Source organism: Hemitrygon akajei, chromosome 30, assembly GCF_048418815.1.
Source record: "Hemitrygon akajei chromosome 30, sHemAka1.3, whole genome shotgun sequence".
In the NCBI taxonomy this organism is placed as follows: domain Eukaryota; kingdom Metazoa; phylum Chordata; class Chondrichthyes; order Myliobatiformes; family Dasyatidae; genus Hemitrygon; species Hemitrygon akajei.
This window is the reverse complement of record NC_133153.1, coordinates 16,143,553-16,171,222: the sequence shown is the minus strand read 5'-3', so window position 1 is coordinate 16,171,222 and position 27,670 is coordinate 16,143,553. Positions and strand designations below refer to the sequence as shown.

At 42.6% G+C, this 27,670-nt stretch overlaps 1 protein-coding gene across 2 annotated transcripts in view; it reads right to left on the bottom strand.

Moving 5' to 3' along the window:
- Window positions 1-27,670, bottom strand: part of sema4ba (sema domain, immunoglobulin domain (Ig), transmembrane domain (TM) and short cytoplasmic domain, (semaphorin) 4Ba) — a 432,540-nt gene that overhangs the window by 253,507 nt on the left and 151,363 nt on the right. For both annotated transcript variants that reach the window (XM_073033035.1, XM_073033033.1), the window contains one exon: window positions 23,557-23,665. The gene's annotated coding sequence lies outside the window, so the exon portion shown is untranslated. The remainder of the gene's footprint in view (window positions 1-23,556; window positions 23,666-27,670) is intronic.

Genomic DNA, 27,670 nt, shown 5'->3' with positions numbered 1-27,670 from the left:
AGACTTTCACAACCAGGTTGTCTGCTTTTTCAGTTTAGGAGTTGAAGACAATTAAACAACCAGAATCAGATTCAGGTTTAATATCACTGGCATGTGTGCTGAGACTTACTAACTTTTCAGCAACAGTACAATGCAATACATGGTAATAGAGAGAAACAAGACAACTTAATTACAGTAAATATATATATAAATAGTTAATTTAAATAAGTAGTGCAAAAATAGGAAATAACAAAGTAGTGAGGTAGTGTTTATGGGTTCAATGTCCATTCAGGAATCGGAAGGCAGAGCGGAAGAAAGTGTTCCCAAATCATTGAGTGTGTGCAGTAAGGTCTCACAAGACACTGTTTGTAAGTAATGTGTTTCAAAACGGCGCAAACAAACAATGTGACCAACGGCGAGGTCTTGTTGGCAGACCACAAAGCTACTTCTTTCAAAAATGATTCTGCTACTAATCCGCGTGCGATCGGAACCTGTGATTTCCATTTTGATGGTGTGTTTTCGGGCCAATTGAGCGAACTGGTGCTTTGCTGTCTCCGAGGGAATTTGATGAGGGCAGGAGCGGAATCTGCATCCCGGAAGCCTGGTGGCCAGCGAGCCCACAATCGACTCCATTGCTTCTATTTGACTGAGGCATCAAGCAAGATTGCAGTCGACAAGGATGACAGCAAAGGGCTGGCATGTGTGCAGCGCCGTCTACCTGCCTTTGATCAGTCTTTCTCTCACTAGCTCCTGTTGGAGGTAAGTGCAGACGGCTTGGGATTCACATTGCAAGGACTGATTGATGAAGCTGTGGACTCATTTTGGTGGGTCTTTGAGGTTCATGTTCCATGTGTTCCTGGATTCTGGTTTCTCCTCTTTTTTGCAGCTTTTGAGCAGTTTGACTGGAGTGATCGATAAGGACTGGGCACTTCAGCGAAGAACGGCCTTGTATATAAGAATAGAATTGGCTAGGGGCACGGCGCTGAATTGAACTGAACTGAATACAACTGGTTTGAAGTTCGATATTCTCTGTGTTATTCGCTCGCTTTTTGCCATTTGCGCAATTTGTTCATTTATTTTGCACGTTGGGTATCTGATGTTTTTCTGGGAACAGGTTCCATTGTATGTCTTTGTTTTGTTGCTGCCTACGGGAGAGTGAATCTCAGGGATGCACTCTATATGCAGACTTTGATAATAAATGTACTTTGAATCGTTGAATCTTGTACTAACTGAGGTTTAAATATTGGCCCAACACTGGGGGATATCTCCACAGCTTTGATATCCATCTGAGAGGACAGTCAGGGTGTTAACTTCAGCAGCTATTTCAAAGGGCACAGCCCTCCCAATGCATCCCACTGCACTGTCAGTCAGGTTTTGGACTCATCCTCTAGACCATAACAGACATCCACAGACACCCAAAAGCAAAATAATGCAGCTACTGGACTGTGGTGAACTACATATACCAGAGTGGCTTGCTCCCAACAGACCCCTGCTGACTGCTCCTGTGGCTCCTCCCACAGACCCCTGTATAAAGGCGAATGAGGCCTGAGGCCGGCCCTCATTCTCCAGGATGTTGTGTTGTTCATTCTTCCAGTCAATAAAAGCCGATATCTCACTTCTTACGTCTCAGAGTGAGTTATTGATGGTGCATCATGGACACCTGAAATAAACAGAAAATACCAGATACAAGCAGGCAGTACCTGTGGAAAGGGAAACGGCAGACATTATTGATGACACTAGCTCTATTTCTCTATTCACAGATGCCATCTTGCCTGCTGAATCTTTTGTCACGTGTTGTCATATCAGGTTGCCAAATGATCCAAAATCAGTTCTGGAACAATATTTGTTTGCTAGTTTATTTATTTGAGAAACAGTGCAGAACAGGCCCTTCTGGCCTTTCAAACCACACTTTCCAACAACCCCCAATTTAACTCCAGCCTAATCACGGGACAATTTACAATGCCCACTTAACCTACCAGCTGGTTTGCCTTTGAACTGTGGGAGGAAACCAGAGGACCCAGAGGAAACCCACAGGGTCAAGAGAAAACGTACAAGCTTACCGGCAGCGACGGGAATAGAACCCAAATAGCAAGTACTGTAAATATCTCCCCAAGTAACGGCAACCTTTTGGTTATACAACCCAGGCAGCTTTAACTGTCTTATCTCCATCTTTGCAACTCTCAGGACTTCCGGTCAAGATGGTGCCTGCGTACAACTCTCCTTCGATTAACACCTTCTGGATAGAATGAAACCATATAACTCATTTCTTTTACATCTTTTATGTTCCTTTTTCACCTTGAATGTGATTCTGGAACTGTCAGAGCTGGTGATTTGCAGTTTGGTGATTGTTTGGATGTTCCAGCGGTCTGCAAACTCCGAGAGAATTCCAGGTGGCGACCACAGGCTGTTTGTGAGACAGGGCATGAGCTGACGTTTGATTCCATTTTGGCCAAATAAAGCTTCCATCATTCACTTACTAAAGCAATGAGGGAGTTTGAAACCTCGAAGCAAATGCTGAAGTTCGGAGACCGTTTGGGTGTTTCAGCACTCTGCAGTCTCCCAGAGGATTCTGGGAGGCAGAGGCAGCGTGTGCAAACTTCAGGGTGAGAAGGCAGCGGGACGGGTGCAAGGTATTGTTTGGCTCCACTTCGCCAATTAAAGTTTCCATTGTTCACCGATCAAAGCGACAAGGGAGACTGAAACATCGAGGCAAATGCGAAAGGTGAGCACCGGCTGTCTGGGGATCAATCTGCGACATGAGCGGGGAGAGCCTGCCGCTCTGCTGGAGAGTGTTACCCAGGTTTTCTGCGTTTTGGATGTGGACTTGGACTATAGACTTCTCCCCCCCCCCCCCCCCCCCCAAGTCTTATAGCTTTTTATATTCTACGTTTTTCACCCGATCTTTCTCATTTTCTTGTGTGCAGGGGTAGGGGATCTGGGGGGCCAACGTGCCTGTTCGTTTTTTTGTGTGTGTGGGTGGGTGGAGATTTGTGGGTAGATGATTACGCTGCCATTCCTTCTCTTGGTTTCACGGCTATCCGGAGAAGAATTTTAGTCTTTACACTTTGATAAAAATGAACCTTTGAACCTTTGAAATTCCATACCATCAGAAGCTTCACATCATGATCTATCCTCTAACCAAACTTCTCTCGGTCTAACTCAGCACCACTTCCCTTTATTTTAATAAAACAACTTGGAACAGATCTACACATGGACAAATACAAGCCCTCTGAAGTGTAACGTCTATCATGCAGGCAAACATACTGCCAACAGCCAATTCAAGTTACACCTCATGAACAGTCTCTTACAGTAATTACTAACCTAAGGCTGAGATTTAAATTATATGAGATCAATTGTACAAGAGATGGAGCGAGACTTCATGGTACAGATATTGCACAGCAATTGATTAGTAAAGTAGGCATTGGCAAGTGCCGACACTTCCACCAGAATGTCCAGACAACAGCACTGTTCTGTGACAGCGAAGGTAGCCATGTGTACTTCGCAACACTATTAATTTGAGTTCTGTTTCTTCCTTACGCTCTCTAAATGAGCAGGAAGGGCACCCGTTAGCTCTCCCACATAACTATTTTAATTAATTGAAACTAATGTACCAGCAAAGGTCCACCTCTGCATCAGTTATACGCCACCGCTCTGTAGTAAAGGTGAAGAAGTCCTTCTCATGGTTATATCAAGGGCATTAGCCTTTGGCTGAACTCTTGCGTATTTAATTACACTTATCCCAGATGACCCACCTCACAATCAATCCTTCCACAGCAATTTCATTGTAAGTATCCATCATAATTGAAATCAGTTTCATGGGGTGCATATCCAAATTCACCCAGACATAGAAACAGAGACACACAAAAAAGCATATATATACACACACACACACTCACACTCACGCACACTCACACACACACTCACACACTCACAGTCACGCACACTCACACACACACTCACACTCACACACACACTCACACACACACACACCCACACACACACTCACACTCACACACACTCACACACACACACCCCCACACACACACTCACACTCACACACACACACACACTCACACTCACACACACACACACACACTCACACACACTTACACACACACACTCACACACACACACACTTACACATTCACACACACACACACTCACACATTCACACACACACACTCACACACACACTCACACACTCTCACACACACACACACTCACACACACACATCCACACACACACTCACACTCACACACACTCACACACACACACTCACACACACCCACACACACACACACACACTCACACACACACTCACACACACTCACACACTTACACACACACACACTCACACACACTTACACACACACACTCACACACTCACACACACACACACTCACACATTCACACACACACACACACACTCACACACACACTCATATATTCACACACACACACACTCACACTCACGCACACTCACACACACACACACTCACACTCACATACACACACTCACACACACACACTCACACTCACACACACACACACTCACACACACACTCACACACTCACACACTTACACACACACACTCACACACACTTACACACACACACTCACACACTCACACACACACACACACTCACACACTCTCACACACACACAGTGTTCTACTGATATAACTCATCACTTCAAGGTTCAACATATTCTGCATTCAGAAATGCCCTTCTTCACACTGTCACCTTCCTAATTCAAGTTCACATTTGGATTCTTTCTTCATCCCTCTCTCTATTTGTCTATCTCCCTATTCCCCTCACTCTCTCCCTCTGTTGATAAAGTGCACGTGAACTTCTTTCAAAAACTTTTCATAATTGAGATACTGTCTCCTTCCTATCAGCTTAAACCAGTCTGTCCATTCTCCTCTGATCTCTCTCATTAATAAGGTATTCCCCTCCCCCATCCAGCCCCCCCACAGAACAGCTACTCATGGCACTGTTCTCTAAATTCTGGAGACTGTTACATAAAAATCCCGGATCAGCAGTTTCTGAGATATTCAAACCACCCTGTCTGGCACCATCAAGCATTCCACAGTCAAAGTCACTTAGATCACATTTCTTCCCCACTCTGATGTTTGGTCTGAACAACAATTGAATTTATTGACCACGTCTGCATACTTTTATGCAGAGTTGCTGCCACATGATTGATTGATTGATTGATTACATATTTGCATTAATGAGCAAATGTACCTAATACAGTAGCCTCTGAATGTATACACAAACACACGCACACATACACACACCGACTCACACTCACACTCTACACTCAAAGTAAAATTCCATCTCTAGGACTCTCTTGTAAATATCACCTGGGAGATTTTCCATTGGAGCGTTAAAATACTGGGGTGTACTTTGTATTTCCTTTGAAAGTTTTTATTACTAATCATAAAAGTATCTGGAAAATATCTGCTGGACCCTTAACAAGGGGAGATTTGATGTAGCTTCCAAGAGTGCAAGCTAGTGTAGAACCATGATTTACAACGAACAATAGATACAAATTACTCTGAGTGCTTGGAACACACGCCAGGTCACCAATTTAAAAATCTGAGTTAATTGTATAATCAATACAATTGGTAATCCACTGGATATCTAGTTAGCATTCAGGAGTTATGGTCAGTCCACTGTGTCCTTCAAACGATGCTGTGACTCCCCTCCAGTGGAAGCGGAAGAGAGAATATCAGAGAAGATCATTGTGCTCCTCCAAACTTTCAAACACTCCAAGCATGTCACCTATTGCCTTAATTCCATCACAATGAAATGGTCAATTACTGTTTAACTTTTGGATATTCTTTACTGGACCCCTCCACCACTACCCTCTAAAACCTCTGACAAATTTTTGACTCCTTGTACCAATATCTCTCTCTGTTCTAATGATGGGTTCAGGGTCTGAAACTTGAACTGTTTCTCTTTCCACAGATGTTGCCCAACCTGCTGAGTGTGTGCAACATTTGCTGATTATATCTCTTGCAGTTTGGAATCTATTTATTCTTAACACTTGTGAAGATTCTTGGGACAATTTTCCACATTAAGAGTGCAGCACAATGCAGATTTCATTGAAAGCAAATGGCAAAATTGGGAATAAAAGCAGTACTGAAGATACTCAAAAGATTAGGCAGTATCTGTGAAGAGCAATAAATAGTTTTAATATTTCATTATTTCCAGTATCTGCAGGACTTTTTTTTTTGGTTTTCAACTCAAAATGAGGCTTTGCACACCAAAAATAATTCTTGCGTTCAGCTAAAGCCATACACATCTGTTGGAATTACGCTACAGACATTTTGGAATCCCATCATTTTAAAGTCTATTATTGTTCTCTCTGTAATTCTGGTCAAACAGCATTGGGAAATGCTACACTTGTTTGTCGTGCTTTGAAAATATTACACTCTCATCACTTCAGGCTAAAGACTACAGTGGCCTTATCTTACAAAGTTATTACTGTCATACTTTGATGAGCATCACAGCCCTACTATAATGAAGGTATGCTACCATAAGAAGCATAAGTTGCAAAATATATTGCAAGAAAAATAGACATATGGGGGCACTTATGTGGAGGCTATAGCAATCAGACCAAAAGAACTGCAAATTATAAACACAAGAGATTCTGCAGATGCTGGAAATCCTGAGCAACACACACAAAATGTGGAAGAACACAGCAGGTCAGGCAGCATCTATGGAGAGAAATAAACAATCAAAAATTCAGGCCGAGACCCTGAGGGCTGGAAGGGAAGCTAGACTAAGAAGATGGGAGGAATGGGAAGGAGTACAAGTTGGCATAGGATAGGTGAAACCAGGTGAAGAGGAAAATGGGTTAGGAGGGAGATGAAGGATGAAGTCATAAAATTGGTGGAAGAGGTAAAGGATCAAAGAAGGAGGAATCTGATAGGAGAGAACAGAGGATCATGAAATAAAGGGAAGTAGGAAGGACAGAGGAGGGAAGTGATGGGCAGGTGAGGAGAAGAGAAGAGGTGAGAAGAGAACCAGAATGGGGGATGAAGAAAAAGAGAGTAGGGGGAAGAGGGAGAAATTATTACAAGTTAGAGAATTTGATGTTCATACCATCAGAATGGGGGTTACCAAGAATCAATATGAGGTGTTGCTCCTCAAACATGCTGATGGTCTTATTGTAGCAGTAGAGGTCTGATATGTGGGAATAGGAATGAGAAGTCAAAAAAAAATCAAAGGGTGGGGTAATTTGGACACCATTAGTTCTGGGGTGATAGAGACACAGGGCACTATAGAAACAGGCCTTTTGGGCCATCAAATTCATGCTAAACTGTTATTCTGCCTAGTCCCAGCAATCTGGTCCACAGCCCTCCACACCCCTCCCATCCGTGTACTTGTCAAAACTTCTCATAATGGTTCCAATTAAGCTCACGTCCAACACTCCTGGTGTCAGCTCGTTCCACCCTTGCATCACCATCTGAGTGAAGAAGGGACCCTGCAATTTCTGCCCTAGCCCCCCACAGGGTCCAAAAGAACACCTTGTCAGGCCCTAATCCACCCTAATTTGCCTCAAGATAGCAAACATCTCTTCTTCTATAATGGTCCATGACCTCACTGCTGTTTTGCCTCAGTTCTATAGACTCTGCGTCTGTCTCCTGAGTAAATATGGATGCAAAGGAAGCCATTTTAGATCTGCCTCATCTCTTTTGGCTTCATGCATACATGATCATGCTGATCTTCAAGTGGACCAATTCTGTCTCTTGCTAACCCTTTGCTCTTCATATATCTGTTGAAGCCCTTGAGATTATCCTTCACCTTGTCTGCCTTATTTTAGTCCCCTGATTTTCCTCTTAAGTGTTCTCTTATTTTTATAATACTCCTCAAGTGCCTCATTTGCCCACTGCTACCTGTGCCTGCTCCTTCTTTTTCTTCTTCTTCTTCTTAGCAGGGCATCAATATCTTGAGAAAACCAAAGTTCCTTAAACCCGTTAGCTTTGCCATTTATTCTAACAGGAACGTGCAACCTGTGCACTCTCAATATTGCAGTGTTGAAGGCCTCCCAACTACCAAGCATGTCTTTGCCAGAAAACAATTTATTCCAATCCACATCTGCCAGATCCTTTCTGATATCATCAAAATTAGTCTTTCTCCAATTTAGAATCTCAACCAGACCTATCCTGTTCCATAATTATCTTGAAACTAATGGAATTATGTTCACTATCCAAAGTGCTCCCCTAGACACACTTCTGTCACCTGCCCTGTTTCATTTCGTTATAAGAGATCCCAATTCGCATTCTCTTTAATTGGGACCTCTACATATTGATTAAGAAAACTTTTCTGAACACATTTGATAAACTCTATCCAAGTCTCTCCTTTTATACTATGAGAGTCCCAGTCAATATATGGAAAGTTAAAATCACCAATTATCATAATGTTATTTTTCTTGCAATTGTCTGCTATTTCTCTACAAATTTGCTGCTCTAATTCCCGCTGATTAGTGGGTAGTCTATAATATAATACCAATAATATGGTCACGTCTTTCTTGTTCCTCAGTTCCACCCATATAGCTTCAGTGGAGAAGCCATCCAGTCTCCACCCTCCCCCTTAACAATGTGATGGACTTGATCCAAGATCTCCCTGGCCCTGGCACATTGAAGGCAACATACCATCCGGGAATCCCATTCTCATTCACAGAATATTCTGTCTGTTCCCCTAACCAATGGATTCCCTATCGCTGCTGTTCGTCTCTTCTTCCCTTCCCTTCTAAATCACAGAGCCAAGCTTAGTGTCAGAGACCTCATTGCTGTAGATTTCTTCTGCTAGGTCTTTGCCCCCAACAGTACCCAAGACAATATACATGTTATAGAGGGGAATGGCCACAGCAGTATCCTGCACTGGCTGCCTAACCCCTTCCCCTCTCATGAAGGTCACCCAGTTACCTGTGACCTGCACTTTACCTACCTTCATGTGTCTCCTGTAAATCAGCCCCTAAGTTCACCCAGCTCCAACTGCATCTTCAGTTCCCAAATGCTGTCTTTAAGAAGCAGCAGCTGGATGCACTTCCTGCAGATGCGGTCACCAGGCATACTGGAGTTGTACCCAGTCTTACAAATCCCACAATAGGAGCATTCCACCATCCTGACTGTCATTCCCACCGCTCTACTTCTGTAATAAGAAAGAAACTTACCAGAAGCTTACCTTAGCTCCTCGCCAAAGCCTCAACTTCCCCACTCTAACCTTGTCCACTCCAACAATGGCCACTCTGCTTAAAACTAACCTGCAGAATGGACTTTAGAGTTATGAATTTTAAGGTCCCCTGAGACTTTGAAGGACAATTATGGACATATTAACCTTGATACAGCAAAGTAACCCATTTCACTATTCGTTTTTTCTATTATAAGATACAGATTTTACTTCACCTATGATGACCCTGTCTGTCTGTTTGTTTTTATCCTGTTTGTTCTGTTATTGGCAAAACAATAAAAATAAAGTTTTAAAAAAACTAACATATTTTATTGGACCTTACCAATTTCCTAATAAATCAAACAATCTTAAGCCTGCCTCCTGACAGGCCCCTTTTGTCTTTTTTAAATCTTATGCTCACTCACCACAAGCAATGCCTTATGTGATCTCAAGCCCCACTAGTGGCTGTCTATTCAACTTTTATGCCCCAGGCTCTGAGATTCCCTCCTAAGGCCTCCTACTAATCTCTCTTCCCATCCAAATGTTACTTAAAATCTTCCCCTTTCACCAACTGTTGTCCCATTCACCTCAGAATTGTTCCAGGCTTCTGTTGTCTTTCGAAAGGAATGGAGTAAGTGCATGGCTCTCATAAACAATTAAATTCTATGCAGGGAAGACCAGTTCATTACTTTCCCCTTGTATAATGTAAGGAGCCTCTTAGCTTAAGCTTACTGAAGTTAATGCTGTCTAACTCTGGGTCTTTAGTGAATAAGCAATACCCAAGCAGTAGATAAAGAATATGATATTCTTTCAGGACATTGGGCTGTGGAACACCAAGGAGCACAAAAAGTGGTTACTGATGTTTATATAACAATCACCACATAAATGAGAGGAGATACGATAGACATTGAGATTTAACGGCTCCTCGATTTATTTTGCTCCCAATCATGATAGGGTGAGGCAATGTAGTTTGGGAGGTCAGGTATGGGTAAGACATACACCATGAATAGAAGGGCACTGGGAAGTATTAAGTAACAAGGGATACTGGAGTACCAGTTCAAACATCTCTTACTGTCTTATCACAGATAGATAAAGTGACAAAGAAGGCATTAGGGATATTGATCTTCATTAGATGGGGCACAGGATACGAAGAGCTTGGAGGTCATGGTACAACTTGAGAAAATTTGATCAGACCACAAATGGAGTGCCAAGTGCAAGTCTAGTCACGACACCATAGTGAGGGTGTGACTGCAATGGAAATGGACCAGTGACTGAAATGGAGACATCTAATACCAGGTGGCATAGTCTTAAGGTGACAAGTTAGAAGGCTAAAGGAAACCTGGGGACTTTTCTTTCACCCAAAAATGGGGGGGGGGGGGGGGAACTTCCCTGAAAGGGTGGTAGAAATAGACACATGTCACTTAGAAATATCTAGAGTGCTTGAATCAGAATCAGAGTTTGCATAACATTTACAAACATCTGGAGTATTTTGAATCATCAAAGCATAGAAGGTGATCAAGTGGTGGTCGACAGATTAGTACAGGTAATTGATGGTTGGCATGGACACAGCGGGCTGAAGGGCCTGTTTGCATGCATTTTGCCACTATGACTCCATGCCCATCCATGCAGACACTCTTTGCTCTTTCCTGATTTCCTTAGTGGGAATTCCTCAGACAGAGAAATAGCCTTAGGATGAGATAAGCTTAAGATAGACAGGGGCTGAGTAATAACAATGGAGATTGGGAAAAACTCTGATGTGACCGCTAAAGAAAACGATGGGAAAGGCTCAAGATTATGAAATGTTACAGACCCTCACTGCCATCCAGGAGTTTAACAGGAGAATGAAGTCCCAGTGTTTAGAACTACAGTAAAGTGACCTTTGGTTTCCTTTGTCCTTACTATTCTTTTACATCATATATTATAAAGTGATTATACACCCAGTGACCACTTTATCAAGTATCTCCTGTGCCTAAGTGACCACTGAGTGTATGTTTGCAGTCTTTTACTGCTGTAGCCCCTCCACTTCAAGGTTCGATGTGTTGTGCATTCAGAGATGCTTTGCTGCACACCCCTGTTGCAATGCATACTAACCTGAGTTACTGTCACCTTCCTGTCAGCTCAAATCAGTCTGGCCACTCTCTTCTGACTTCCCTCACTAACAAGGAGTGTTCGCCCACAGAGCTGTCACTCACTGGATTTTTTTTTCTCGTTTCTGCAGCATTCTCTGTAAACTCTGGAGAATGCTGTGTGTGAAAATCCCAGGGGATCGGCAGTTCCTGAGATATTCAAACCATTCTGTCTGGCATCAGTAATTATTCCATAGTCAGAATCGCTTAAATCACATTTCTTCCCCATTCTGAAGGTTAGTCTGAACAACAGCTGAACCTCATGACGTGGTTGCACGTGTTTATACATTGAATTGCTACCACATGATTGGCTGATTAGATATTACATTAGTGTAGATGCGTATCTACTAAAGTGGTCAATGAGTGTATGATGTATTCTGTCTAGTTATGGTACAGTGGCATTCAAGGAGATATTTAAGCAGCACTTCCATAGTTTTAGCGCAATATCAGTCAGACTTCACAAGAATCCCACAGCTCTGAAACATCAATTCTCATTCCATGCCATAATTCCCTGCCCACGTCCACCACCCCTCCTTCTGCCATTCCACAGATGTTCCAGCATCCATGAATCATACGAGTAAAAGAGAAAAATGAGAAAATTAGAAGAATGAGGTTAATTCTAAGAGGAGGGAAATCAATGTAGGCAAAGCCAGCAAAGTTCAGGAGAGATTGTTATCAGCCATGGAATTGATGGGTTAACTTTATTCCCCGGAATATTAACGCAAATGTGCGTGACTCTGGCAGAAGACAGTGACACCTGACCAACCAAATCTGACTAATGCCTGCATGCCTGTTCTTATCAAATCTAAATCTATTTTGTAGGGTGGCCACTCTGAGTAGTGCCAGCATTTATTTCCCATCCCTGTTTGCCCTTAAGCAGCTGGGGTGGGGGAAGTGGGTGGAATGAGTCGTATTCTAGAACCACTGCTGTCCTCGTATTGAAAATGCTCCAGCAGTTACTGCTAGAATGGAAGAGAGTTCCAGGGTTTAGACGCATCAACAATGAAGAAAAGATGATAATTTCTCAGTTTTAATGCAGCTGCCAATCTCTGTTGCAATGCCAACTGCCAACATCATTAGCAATCAGCGTACAATTATTTAATATGTTCATCGTGTCTAGGTGGAAGCCTTTCCTAAAGCAAAATTAAGGACTCAATTTCCAGAAATTCAGCGTTGCTATTTATCAAGATTGCAGCATCTTTTATCTTAATATCCAGCAGCAGATTAGCATATGATTTGCATATAGCATCTGTGTTACTGCAGAGCAGACATTGAATTTTAACATGCAAATGTAATTTTCTTGTAATCTACCTGGATATTACTGCTAGTAAGCTGCATGAGTAAATCTTTTTGATAGTTTCCACATTAGTTGTTGTACATGTAACACATTCAAAAAGTGGTTGCATGGATTTCAATTGGGATTGGTGTACTTAATTGGGGTGCCTGTGATTTAACATTTAACAAACATGTATTAACTTTGAAACTCTAAGCCTTGGAGAACAATGCCTCGCTTACATCACGCAGACTTGAAATGGCTGGCCAAGCAGAATGCACCAGAATCTTTTCAATGGGGCAATGGGGGACCTTTGATCATCTAGAAATGGTGATTTTTTTTGTCATGATAGGTTGCTAAAGCCAGACATCAGATAACCAAGTACTTTACACCAGATCCACACCATTAGTTTATGGAGCATCCAGCTCTCCCAGCTAAAGATCTGAAGGTAGGGCAGATATTGAAGCTCAGCCCTCCAACAGATGGCAGACTGGAGTGGCCTAGAATGGGTCTCTGGTTCCCATATTTACTGGGATGAATGGCAAATTTCCTCGGCACTTTTTCCAAAGAGTATTAGCCTGTTTACATTTTACAGGGCAGCAACTACACCCTGTGACATCAACACAAGGAACTCTGACCTGATGATTGTCATCTTTGCTCTGTTGACCGCTACAGCACCATATACCTTCTTCTGTCCTGTTAGTCTGTCACACTCAGCAGTTACACAGTTTACCATGGAGCTTGATTTCCAACATACACTGCCCATCAGACTGGAGTTACTTGGGACCAGCTGCCACCTGGGAGAGAGGTGTAGGTATCTCCACTCTGGTTAAATCAGCTCCATGTCTACCCAATGCCATTACTTTGCACTAATACAAGTATATATAAAAAACACAGAAGCCATTCACCCCTTTATGTTAGCTTTTCAAAAGGATAACCCATTTAACCTGCACTTTCCCCATAAGCCGGTACATTCCACGAGAGATTTGCTTGGATATAAAATTAAATCCTTAGCTAACCATGGACATTCTGAACCAAGTTTGAGGACATCAAATATTTTTGTTACCCAATCCAACCAGAGGCATCCAGAATCCCAACCCATCCCACTTGGGGCATGCAGACTAGGCACTCTGGAATGCATCTATATGAAGTAATACATACATACATATATATATATTCTTGAGCATTAAAGCATTTACTTATAAAATTCCAATCCGGCCCAGTCCAAACAAATCCAACAATTTAAAATATTCTCAAAGATGACTTAAGTCGATTAGCTATGCAACTGAGTCCCAGGGGGTTTGAACACACATTTAACAGCATGTCACATTATAAGGGTTCCCACCCCCCACCCCCACAGTTCTTTGTCTAAATCTGTTCTTTCCCTGTCACAGATACAGCTTCTCCTCACATTTCCAAAATAAAATATATTTTACACTTCAGTTACATTAACCCTTAGGATTCTTGCCAGGTAACAAACAGGTTCCAGTTTTACAAGTTTCCATGAGTTGATTTTGTCCTTAAGTCACACAATAGGGCCACATTATTAGAATATACGGCATCAAAACATACAGTACTGACGAGAAAGAACAACTTCTAAAGTGGAGAATGAGAAGAAACTAGTTCTGCTATTTGTAGGAACGAACGTACGCATGCACATAGAACTTTTATATTGTATGGGAGCTCGTTCATATGTAGTTGGGCATTCATAACCTATAACTCAATAACAAAAGAATATATCTAAAAAATTTCACAATCACCCATCTCAACTGGAATCTAATTTGCTTTCCATTCCTGTAATAGACTTCTTTTAAAGGATTTTAAAGCATCCAAGAAACTCTCTGTTATTAAAGTGCTTGGAAGTGGGTACAGAGGAGATGTCAAGGGTGAGTTTTTTTACACAGAGTGCATGGAATGGGCTGCTGGTGGCAGTGATGGAGGCAAAAACGATAGGGTCTTTTAAGAGACTCCTGGATAGATACATGGAGCTTAAAAAAATATCGGGCTATGGGTAGTTCTGAGGTAAGAACATGTTCGGCACAGCTTTGTGGACCGAAGGGCCTGTATTGTGCTGTAGGTTTTCTATGCTTCTATAATGCTAGATTTATCAGTGTCTTGGTGGATTCACACCTGGAGTACATGTGCGCTATTCTGGTTACCCTCCCTAAGACAGAATACACCCAAAACAGGAGGTCTGCATCAAAGGTTCATATGACTTATTCCTGAGAGAGTTGGATTGACAGATGAGAGATTAATTGACCAGGCTTCTATACACTTGAATTCAAGAGAATGAGAATGAATTTCACCGAAAAAGAGCAAGAGGCCTCATTGTTGAATATATTTAAGGAGGAGATGGGCTTCTTACTACACAAATCGTCAAGAAATATGAGTAAAAAGCAGGAACATGGTATTGAACCATGATTGTATTAAATGGTAGATCATTTTGATGGACCAAGAGACCTACTGCTACCTCTATTATCTATGTTTCTCATATGGGAAATGTCTTCTGATACATCCCTTCCATTGAAGGCTGGCACTTCGCCGGGACAGTTTATGTAAAGCATGAACTAGGCCTTCTAATTCCCAAACTGAGTATCGTTGGTTACAAGCGTGTTCCAGCACTATCATCATTAGAGTTTCAGGACTTCCATCAACTCAGTACTGAAATAATGTTGGCCCATCTGAAAGCAGAGTCCTTCGAAGCCCTCAGACTCCAACTGAACAGATGCGCGATTATATCCTACCTGTTGTACGCTATCTCAAGCAGAATGTAAGACAGGCAGTGAATCTCGGGAGTTCTGTGCCCCGCATCCAGTGATGGAGGCCAGATCACTGGATCTATTTACAGTGGAGGTGGGTCTATATTTAAGAGACTGAGGAATTGTGAGCTATGGGGAGCAGGCAGAGAGATGTGGCTGAGGACAGCATTGATCAGCCACAATGGTATTAAATGACCGGGCAGGCTTAAGCAGCCCAGTGGCTTACTTCTGCTCCTCCTTCCTTGTTTTCTTGTGATGAATCTTACACTCAACACTTGCAACCTTTATCAGAATCAGAATCAGAATCAGAATCAGACTTTAATCGCCAAGTACCTGTGCACATACAAGGAATTTACTTCCGGCAGATGTTGTCTCTCTGCTCATAACAATAATAATGATAAATATAAATGAAAATATAGATTATACATACAGGTAGTGCAATCCAAGTAATAGTTAGCCGACAGTTAACCGGCAGTTAACTGTTCAGCAAAGTGACCGCAGTAGGGAAAAAACTTCTCCAATGCCTATTAGTCTTAGTCTGGAGGGATCTGAAGCGCCTACCAGACAGAAGCAGATCAAACAGTCCGTGCGCAGGATGGGAGGAGTCCTTTATGATGTTCCCCGCCCTCTTCTTCAACCTGGAAGAGTACAGGTCCACAATAGAGGGCAGGGAGGCTCCAATGATGCGCTCGGCAGTCCTCACTGTGCGCTGTAGTCTGGTTCTATCCTGCTTGGTGGCGGCTCCAAACAACACAATGATGGAGGTGCACAGGACAGACTCAATGACTGCAGTGTAGAACTGCAGCAGCAATTCCTGAGGCAGACCGTATTTCCTCAAGAGCCGCAGGAAATACATCCGCTGCTGGGCCTTCTTCAGGATGGAACTGATGTTCTGCTCCCACTTCAGATCCTGAGAGATGGTGGTTCCCAGGAACCTGAAGTTCTCCACGATGGACACAGGGCTGCTGAGGACTGTGAGGGGAGACATAGCGGGGGGATCAACTGATCGTGTGGCTTTCCTCTGGTGCTCAGGTTTCCTCCCACAGTCCAAACACTACGGGTTAGTAGGTTAATTGGTCACATGTCTGTAAATGGGCGATACCGGCACATTTATTTTTAGATAAATGAAAACCTGCCCTGCAGTACCACACAGTACTCTGATAATAGGAAACATGATTGAAAACCCGTAAATCAGGGGCCAACTCTCAAAGGATAGACATCAACAGTAAAATTCACCACAGTATTCAGTACACCACGAACTGCAAAAAAAGGAATTTAAAGATCAGGACTTCAGACTTGGCCCAAAACTAATGGCTTACCAGTAGCAGTGATCACTGCCCAGATCTGAGGTCTAGAAAACCTACAAAGACTGGAAAGATAACACTAAAGTTTTCCTCACAAAATTCAGTGGAAATATCATCAAAACTGTGTAAATGTCCTGTTCCCAAGGCAATGCCCCCAGCACTCAGCTCCTCATTAAGCTTAGCAGGCTGTATCAGGTGGACTGCATCATTTACGCCTTCTCTATCATGGTATGAGAATAGCAGACAGAGGAAGAAGTTTGAGAACATTGTCAACATCATCTCAAAAAGCTGTAACATCCCCACTAGTTGCTGGGAATTGCTAGCTCTTGACCTCCAAAATGAGGATGGGCTTTCAGGGAACCTGGGGGTCATGTACAGGGAGCACTGAGACCATGGGTTACTAACAGAAGTTCATCACCACACAGGTAACCACCACCCTATCTCCTCATTCAGCTCTGCGGATGGGCCTACGTTTATAACATCGGCTCCATCAGCCACCTCAGAACCCACAGAACCTGAAGGGGAGCAGATAATTCTTGGTCCTGAGGGAATGTCTATTAAGAAGACATCCTGATGTGCTTTGCAGCCAATGCTTGAAGTGCATGCAGGAAATGCACCAATTTACCATCATTCAGTAAAATTCCACAAACCACGATGCAATGAAAAACTCAGCTGATCTGCCTTAGTTATGCTGGTCGTTGAAACAAATATTTATCTTGGCACTGTCATTCTGTGAAATAATACCTTTGGGTCCATTCTGTCCATTTGAGAGGGCAGTCTGAAAGTCAATGCCCCAAACAGTACCTTGTACTAGGGATTAGGTGTCTAACACAGTTCTTTCAATAGCACCTGGTATCTTTATCCTATGCCCTTAAATGTTCTACTGAATTGCATTTCTGTCAAAAAATGCAACAACCAAAGAGTTAAAGAAAAAGTTTGGCTGGAAATTTATTTGGCAAGAACGCCGCAAATATTTATCAGCTTCAAAGCTGATGGTGTTTATCTTGAAGCTTTTTAGTCATAAGTAAACATTAGATAAATTCTGGCAGACTCTTAGCAGACCATATCCAGAAACGTGTATGTTACAAATGAATTATTCATGTTGGGATCAATTTAGGGACAGCTAAAGTTCAGCAATGCTGAATAAATAAAATGCACAAATGTTCCTCAGATAAACTATATCTTATGATTTTCTTTCAAGGTGAAATCCCTGCAGCATGTAAAATGCGTTCTCAATATTTTCCGAATGGGCACACAACAGTTAATAGTTGAAAGTTATCTACTCCGATGACAGCACAGGTTACACAGTTGTAGCAACAAACAAATCACTCCTGAAAAAGATTTTGTACAACTTACATCAAACTTGTTGAGAAGTATAATACATTTATTTTTTTTCCACTTTTTTCCAAGCGTACAACAAGGTTTAAATGGAAATGGAATAGCGTTGAATGCCATGATACGCTTGCATATGTATCCCATGAGCTCTTTTCAGAGTTTTTGGCAATGATATGCTAACAGTACTTCCAGTTAGCAAGATAATAGTTTGTTAGGTACACTGGCTCATTGATGGAAACATCTCACTGGCTGCATCAACATCTGGTATATGGGGGGTGGGGGGGGGGGTACTGCACAAGATCGAAGTAAGTTGCAGAAACTTGTAAAATTTCATCATGGGGACCAGGCTCCACCGTATCCAAGACATCTTCAAGGAGCGGTGCCTAAGGGAGGCGGCGTCCATCATTAAGGACCCCCGCCACCCGGGACATGGCCTCTCACACTGTTACCATAGGAAGGAGGTACAGAAGCCTGAAGGCACACACTCATCAATTCAGTAACAGCTTCTTCTCTTCTGCCATCCATTTTCTAAATAGGCACTGAACCCATGAACACTACCTCATTATTTTTAATTCTGCTTTTTTTTTCTTTGCACTACTTAGTTTTTATTTAATAAACATACAATATATGCAGTTACTATAATTCAGCTTTTGTTCTCTTTATTTACTTACTATGTTTTTCCTTCTCCTTGGATTGTCACCTTGTCATGGTGGAGAAGCTTGTGTGGTCCTGAGATCCCGAGAGCGATGCCGTCTGGAGCTACGCTCCTGGTAGGATCACCCATGGCGGTAAGGTCACGGGTGAGGTCCCTGACAAAGAACAATCCAACCAAGACCTCAACGGTGGAACAAGCGGACGAAGTTACTTCGAACTCAACGGCTGCGAAGGCGGATGAAGGCTGCGACAAATCCATCAGCTCCAATCGCCATGGTTTCCATGCCACTGGAATCAGTTGGTTGATTTGTGAAGTATCGTGTGCTTCTTGGAGTGCAACATTAAGTACACGTTAAACAAATACACGCACAGGCGTCTTCGTTCCGTGCTAGATCAACGGAACGAAGACCATCATGCTCGACCTCGAGGGATAGCCACGATGATGTATTTCATTGTTCTGCTGCCATAAAGTTAACAAATCTCATGACACATGCCGGAGATATTGAATCTGATTCTGATTCCGATATCTAATCAATCATGTGGCAGCAACTCAATGTATAAAAGCATGCAGACATGGTCAAGAGATCCAGTTGCTGCTCAGACCAAACATCAGAATGGGGAAGAAATGTGATCTAAGTGACTTTGACCGTGGAATGGTAGTTGGAATCAATGGGATGGACTGCTGTTCACTTGGGATTTTCATGCACAGCAGTCTAGAGTTTACAGAGAATAGCGTGCTGCACAAAAAGAAGACATCCAGTGGACAGCAGTTCTGTGGGTGAAAGTGCCTTGTTAATGAGAGTTCAGAGGACTGGTTTAACGTGACAGGAAGGTAATAGTAACTCAAATAACCATGCGGTACTCAGTGACATGCAGAGGAGCATCCCTGAACACACCACACATCGAACCTCGAGGTAGATGAGCTACAGCAGCAGTAGAGGACCATGAAAATACACTCAGTGGCCACTTTATTAGGTAAATGAGGTACATTATAAAGTGGCCACTGGGTGTATATAGTCTGAACTTCTCTTGACAATGACAGATATTGATTGCTTTACAGGGTGTCCCTGGGTTACGAACGAGTTCCGTTCCTAAGTCTGTCTTTAAGTCGGATTTGTACGTAAGTCAGAACAGGTACATCAGGTATTATTTAGCGTCAGTTAGTCAAACGTTTGTCTTAGTATATAGTATATATTTTACATTTCTATGCATATAAAACACTTAAGAAATGTATGTATTTTAATAATTAAACCACTGCATTGCTTAGTAATAATTGTAGCTTTCATCGGGGCAGGGCCTTTCACATGCTCCATTATTCTCACTTTATCCTTTGAAATTGTTCCAATCGTTGACCGACTGTAGCCTAACACTTTTCCAATGACCGATGGTGTTTCACCTCTTTCTGATCGCTTTATTATTTCCACTTTATTTTCAATCGTGATCATTTTCTGTCAACAGAACAGAAACACTGTGGATTCAGCAGCAGCCACAGGTGGCGGGTCCTGAGCCCCCCCGGGGTCCTAAAGTCCACCCGCACTGAGACAGTGTAAATGGGACAAGTGGGAGCAGTGCTGACTGGAAAAGGGGGGTTCAGGGTGAATCTTGCTGAGAAAAATTTAAGCCAAATACAAAGTTACACATTCATCACAGTGTTACCGGCAATGTGATCTGACTTAAAATGGTGGACGGTGTTCTCCTTCCTCCAGCCGACAAATTTTTACTATAATAGGCTTTATGGCAGGCTGTTCGTAAGTACGAGTTGTTCATAAATTGGACGTTCGTAACTCGGGGACATGCTGTATTTTGCAAACTAAGATGAAGAATTAATGCTGAACATATTTTTATGTTTATTTATTCCTCAATGTGGGTATTGTTATGATCCCAGCCCCCTCCTTTGTGAGAATCGCAAGAGCCCTAGTGAAGTGGGGGGTCAATGACCCAAGAGAAGAGAAAGATACGTGCGGTGTCCCTCGTTTCACGGCAAGGCAAAAGCTGGCGACTGTGGTCATTGTCTCGTGGAGACACCTTTGTGAATTGGGAACTGTACTACGTGTATACCCTCAGGGCAACGTGGGTGGAGAGACGGAGAGAGATTGCATCATCCCAACCTGATTGACATCTGAGACCCCGTGAGTTCCGACAAAAGAGGGGTTGTAAAGACGGCCCCCCAGACGCACCAGAAGACACGCTAGAAATCCTGTGACAGCGTTTAATAGCGACAGCCGGTGGGGGGGTTCGTGTGCGTCTTTTCCTTGCCTGGGATTGGCGACCTCACCACGAAAGAATGGCTTTAGCTACAGGAGAGGCCACAAGTGAACGGCCACCCCCCCAACGAGACTCCAACGGATCAAACTCATAAAGGTTGGAAAAACCCGCCGGGTAACTGTTCCATTTTATACCTATCTCTCTCTCTCCAACAAAGTGCACCACCGCGACACCCAAAAGACGGCAGCTGGTGGAACTGCAGTGCCTCGAGAGACTTATATATACATCCGACAATATATATTACCCCTAGACAACGATCGAGCTTATTTCTTATTGATTATTACTATACCTGCGCTTTAGATTGAGTATTGACGACGTATGTTATCTGAATGTTTGTATTAACCTTACTTTTGTGCCCCTTTATAAATAAAAACTTCTAAAAGATAGTGCCATCAGACTTCAACGGACCTCTCTATTTTTGCTGGTAAGTGATCCAGTTATGGGATACGTAACAGTATGTTGCCAAGGAAACATGCCTTGGCCACCCCCATTGTTTGTCAATAAAGTAAATGGGATTGACGTTTCATGAGCCACACTGTGGAGGACCAGCAGCTTCCTATCCCTGAATGATAGCAACTTCTACAATAATCATTGCATTACATTTTACAGCCCAACTGACTACTTCCCTGTCATGTTTCTACTCAATTGTTAGAAAAGCTTGCCCCACTCTGACTACACCCTGCTCTTTCCCAAAGGGCCTGCCTTTTCTTCCCCCCTTCAAATATTGATCTAATTCACTTTTTTAACATTAGTGTTGAGCCATCTTGCTCCACCTATTGAAGCAATGCATTCTAGATCACCACAATTAAGGAAATAAACCTCCCCATCTCCTCCTGATCCAAAACGTCCCCCGATTGATTCTGCCTGTCCTGCTGAGTTCCTCAAGCATTTTGTGTATTGCTCCAGATTTCCAACATGTCGTGTGTCTCCTCATCTCCTCTCTAACTCTTTCACCCACATTCTTAGTAACCCCACTTCAGAAAACAATTTCTTCTTGATCATGCCTAATAATTTACATAAAAGTAAACACCTTTGTTAAATCCCATCACCCCCCCCCCCCCCTTGACAGGAAGGATAACAAAGTCAGTTTCTCCACTCTTTCTAGAGAACCACAGTTGCACATCTGAGGTATCATCCCCGAAAATCCACTCCACACCTTCTTAAGTGCAATGCTCCGTATTGAACACCGGACTCCTGCTAAGGTTTTGCAATGCAGATTAAGCAAACAATCAATAATGACTTCAGTCGCCTGTTCTGTAATCTTCAAATCGTCTGTCTCAGGTCAAGAATAGAATGATCCAGTTTTGATAACTCATAAAACAAAGATTATTTAAATATGTGCCGTAAAATATTGCATCAGGAGGATTTATGGTAAATAGGCTGTGTTCCACTGCAATTAACCTCCCCTTCGTTCCTCGTCTTTCAGTGACTACTGCATTTTAAAATCTGTAATAAAGTCTGAAGTCGACAGCTGGGAATTTTTAAGCTTGGTTGGGTGGAGGGGAGTGGTAGAACAACATTTATTTTGTGCTTGTTTACAGAAAAATTCTCTCTGTAATATTCCAAGCGAGTTAGTTGGATCTTTCCCTTCCCCCATATTCACGGTTTATTCCCGTTAATTGCGGGCATTAGCCTTCTTAGCATTGGGAGTGGAAGGAGGCAGGGAACAGGTTGCCTGGGTGCTGGGGGTGGGGAGTATGGGAGACACGCAGCAGAAATCCATGGCTCAATTCTCCCTCTCCACCTGCCACCACATGAATTTAAAACATCCCTTTGTGGAGGGACATCTGTATGCAGCAGCCTACTGGAGCGCATGTGAGGCCAAGACAGAGTGACATGCTCTGTTCTCCCTTCCATTCCAGCGAGCTGAATGCAGCAGACATCATTATAATATGCACTTACAGAGAACTGAGATACTAGGAATCTCTGGAGACTGCAAACGTACAACATCCTGGTGGAGAAGGGAATAGTGGAAAGCCATTCAGCCCCTCAAATTGACTCACTAGTCAATCAAGTAAATGACCTATTCCCCTACATCCCTATCCCTCCATATCCTTGTCTGACAAATACTTATCAGTATAATATTTAAAATATAATATATATCAACTTCAGACTTAAGAGCTCCAAATGACCCACCCATATTTCTCCTCCTGGAGAACTGATCTCCACATATCTGAAACCCACTTTGTTGAAGACAAATGTTCCTCCTGATTTTATGATGATATCTCTTCATTTTTGACTCCTTGATAAAAAGGAAAAAAGTATCTAATCTGTTAGATCTTGGAATTTATCCTCTGGGGCAGAATGCTATGTTTTCCCAGCATTTCTGTCGACTCTTTTTGGAGCAAACTATCAAAGTGGAAATGATAAAAAAGTACAAACAACCCCATCAGGTTACAAGTTCAACTTTCTATCAGCCAGACTGCTCACAGGTCAAGTTTATGCTGGTCATCAGCATCAGTCTGAGTCTTCCTGTCCAGTTATTCACCTGCCACGATTTTGACCTCATAAATGCTGACGTTATCACAGAATGAATCTAAGCAGAAGTTCTAACAGTGATTTGTGATCATTCCGATCTACAAAAAAGTCAGAGAATGAGTATTCCTTGTACAGCTTCAGTGAATTTTCTGGATGAGAAAACAATAAAATTTCATCACAGCAGAACTGAAACACTTACCCAAGTCACTCAGTAAACAGATCTTCTCAGCTCCAGATGTTGCTCCAAGTTGTCCTCAGCCTTCTACCCTTTGATCAGGCCAGATGAATACAGGATGTGAATGTTAACCCTTCAGGTGGGAAAACAAAAACACAAATCAAACTGTAAATGAACGTCCTTGATTTTCTGGAGGGCGATGACATTTCCACATGAACAGCTGGAAGCTGCACTTTGTTCCCATTCAGAGCGGACTAACTCATCCGTGATCGGAGCATCATTCTGATCCAATCACAGTGGTCCCAAATCTGCTCCCATTGTCCAGGGATCTTAAACAACGCAAGCTAAATCTAAACAGAATATTTTCAGGCAAGCCGATGATGGTGCTTATCAGCTTTTAGTGCCAGTGAATCTTCTATGACAAACTGCAGTGCAGTTTGTTCAGAAGTAACAGACCTTTATAAAAACCCCTTTAACATAGTAAAGCAATGGTGCAAAACTTTACTGGAGCGTCAGACAATCTGAATTATTTATAGGGATTCTCACATGAAATATGCTTCATCCAACATGTGCAGATACCAATATCTAGTGTAATATAAATGAAAACACAAAGCCTGGTTTTATTAACTGCTGAATATTTCTAATGTAATTTCTAGCCTTGAACAGTGCTGGAGATTTAATAATATTCTGGGACTCCATCCAAACAGTATATGATCACCAATGTTAAAATGCTTATTGCTTTACAAGTACTTCAGTAATTAAAATGCAACCCATTGTTTTTCCTCTTACCAAAGCACATACTTGTCATTAATTTAGATTGCAGAGCAGTTGACTTTGCTCTCAGAATCTCTATTTCCGATAGTTATCAGATCAGGCTATGGAGAACTTTCCAAACTTCTGTTTGCTCTAGATGCACTGAAAGTGCTGGAGGAACTCGGCAAGTCAGGCAGCATCTTTGGAGGGGAATAAAGAGTCGAAGTTTTGGGCTGTGTCGCTGGCTTTATGAGTGTCGCTCAAGCATTTTGTGTGTGTGTGCTGCTCTAGATTTTTAGCATATACAGAATCTCTTCTTGCGTCTTCCATTTGCTCTGCACTATACACATCAGCCTAGAGTATATATTCTTGAGCACGTGGTTTTTAGAATTTACAGTACCTATAGCAAGACTATCACTACCATCAGGGAAGAGGTACAGAAACCTGAAGACATACATTCAATGTTTTAGGAACAGCTTCTTCCTCTCTGCCATCTAATTTCTGAACAGTCCATAAACCCATAAACCCCTTTCATTACTTATATTTTATTGAGATACAGCACAGAATAGGCCCTCCCACTGCCCAGCAACCCCTGATTTAACTGTAGCCTAACCACAGAACAATTTACAATGACCAACTAACCTACCAACCAGAGGGATGAAACCAGAGCAAACCCACTCAGCCACAGGGAGAACTCTTTACAGACAGTGGCGGGAATTGAACCCTGGTTGCCTGTACTGTAAACCATTGTGCTAACCATTATGCTACCATGCCAACCTTTGTAACTTATGGCAATGTTTTATGACTTACATCGTACTGCTGCCAAATAACAACAAATTGCATAGCATATGTCAGTGACTGATCCGGAATCAATCAGAATGATCACCATATCAATTGTTTCTGATTGTTGTGGCGCCCATGCACTGTATCTTGTGCTGGCACCAAATTTCCAGTGTCTGACATTCCTACAGCCCCACTGGAGATTTTCCATCATTGCTGAACAGTTTCATGACAAACATAATTTTGTGTTGCTAATCACACTGCCCCACCAGAACTTCAGGTTCAATCCTAACCCCTGTCTGAGTGAAGTTTTCAAATCCTCCCTGTGGCAGTATGAGTTTACCTCGGCAACCTGAAGACATACAGGCCGGTAGGCAAATTGTTTGTTTGAACTGAGTACTGATTTGTCTACCAGCCTGTGTGTCTTCAGTGGTAGAATCTGGGGGGTGGGAATTGATGAGAGCTTGGGGAGAATAAAGTGAGATTAAAGTAGGATTAGTGCAAATGGCTGTCATGGTGTCATAGACGTGGCGGCTGACGGGCCTGATTTCATTGCTGTGTGAGTCTATGACCAGATGCAGACTGCTCAATTTTATCACAATTTACATTAACACCATGCTAACATTAAGAAACCAAATCCAAAGTCCAGAGAGTTTACATGAAGAGGCAGGAAGTGTTTTCTCCAATAGTTAACTGCTGAGTTCCATGGGTGCATTCATGGTAACACAACTGGTTAGCCCCACACACCTGTGGGTACCCATAATACATCCCAGATATTCCCTCTTCTCAACTTTCCCATTGGGCAGAAAATACAAAAGCTTGAAAGAACATACCACCAGGCTCAGGTACAGCTTCTACCATGTTACAATAAGAGTATTAAATTCTTCTCTAGTATGGTAAGATGGAATCTTGTCCTTACAATCTACCTCATTACAATCTTGCACTTCACTGTCCACCTTCTCTGCAGCTGTTACACTTTATTGAGCATTGCTGTTACGTTTCACGTGTTCTACTTCAGTGGCCTGTGAAGTGACCCGATGGGTGTGCACGGCGTGCAAGACTAGTTTTCACTGAGTGTCAGTACAAGTGACAATAATAACACCATTAGTGCCGAATGGGGAATTCAGAGAATGTCACAGTCCTCAAGACAAGGGGCACAACATGTTCATCTGCAAACAAGCTACCACCAGACTTTTCAGGGTCATCATATCCTTCCAACACATCTTGGATAAACAATATATAGTATTTCTGCCTCAGGGCTCCCAAGGGTAATGCCATGGAGATACGTGACATTCTGAAAGAAGATATTCAGCCATAATAATTTTAGCTCTCACAATGAAAATCAGGGCCATGTTGTTTCCTATTAATGATCCAGATCCCCTTGTCAATTGGTTAAAGATTTCTGTTAGTGCTTAGGAGGCCATGATTCGATAATAAAATCCCTGGAGGTGAATACCTTACTTCCAAGATGGCACTTCCTCTGCCATCAGACATCTGAAAGGACACTGAACCCATGAACACCATGTCACTACTTTCTTATTGCACAGATTATTTCATTTCAAGGTTGTATAATTTATACATTCTTTGATAATAAATGCAATTTGAACTGAACTTTTTACCTATCTATCTATATATAAATATGAGAGAGAGATCCATACAGATAGATTTAATGTCACCAGCGTATGTCATGAAATTTGTTGCTATGTGGCAGTGGTATATTGCAATACACAATAATAAACACTGAGTTCAATAAGCAAATCTATCTATCTATATAGATTTACTTATTGAATACACAGTTTGCCACATATCAACAAATTTCATGACATATGCCAGTGATATTAGACCTGATTCTGATTCTGAGGAGACTGAGCTGTCAAACATCTTGCAGTTCAGCCCTATCTGTAGAGATGGATCCAGGGGCAGGTAAAGCCCTGTGGAATGAGCTTCCTGTAGAAGTAGTAGAGGCCAGTTCAGTTGTGTCATTTAAGGTAAAATTGGATAGGTATATGGACAGGAAAGGAGTGGAGGGTTATGGGCTGAGTGCGGGTAGGTGGGACTAGGTGAGATTAAGAGTTCGGCACGGACTAGGAGGGCCGGAATGGCCTGTTTCCGTGCTGTGATTGTTATATGGTTATATGGTTAAAGACCACCTCTCAACTTGTCTGGCTCCCAAAGCCAACTAGTAGCCCCATCAGAGCTATAGAGCTCTGCTACAGTGGGAGCAGTGCAAGCCCCAATATCATTGTAAAAGCACACCACCAGGCTTTTAAAAGTAAGATGTGGGGCCTTGCATCATTCTGAGGGAAACACGAGGAAATCTGCAGATGCTGGAAATTCAAGCAACACACACAAAATGCTGGTGGAACGCAGCAGGCCAGGCAGCATCTATAGGGAGAAGCACTGTCGACGTTTCGGGCCGAGACCCTTCGTCAGGACTAACTGAAGGGAAAGATTTGAAAGAGATTTGAAAGTAGGAGGGGGAGGGGGAAACAAATTTCTTACTGTCTTTCCTTTCAGTTAGTCCTGACGAAGGGTCTCGGCCTGAAACGTCGACAGTGCTTCTCCCTACAGTTGCTGCCTGGCCTGCTGTGTTCCACCGGCATTT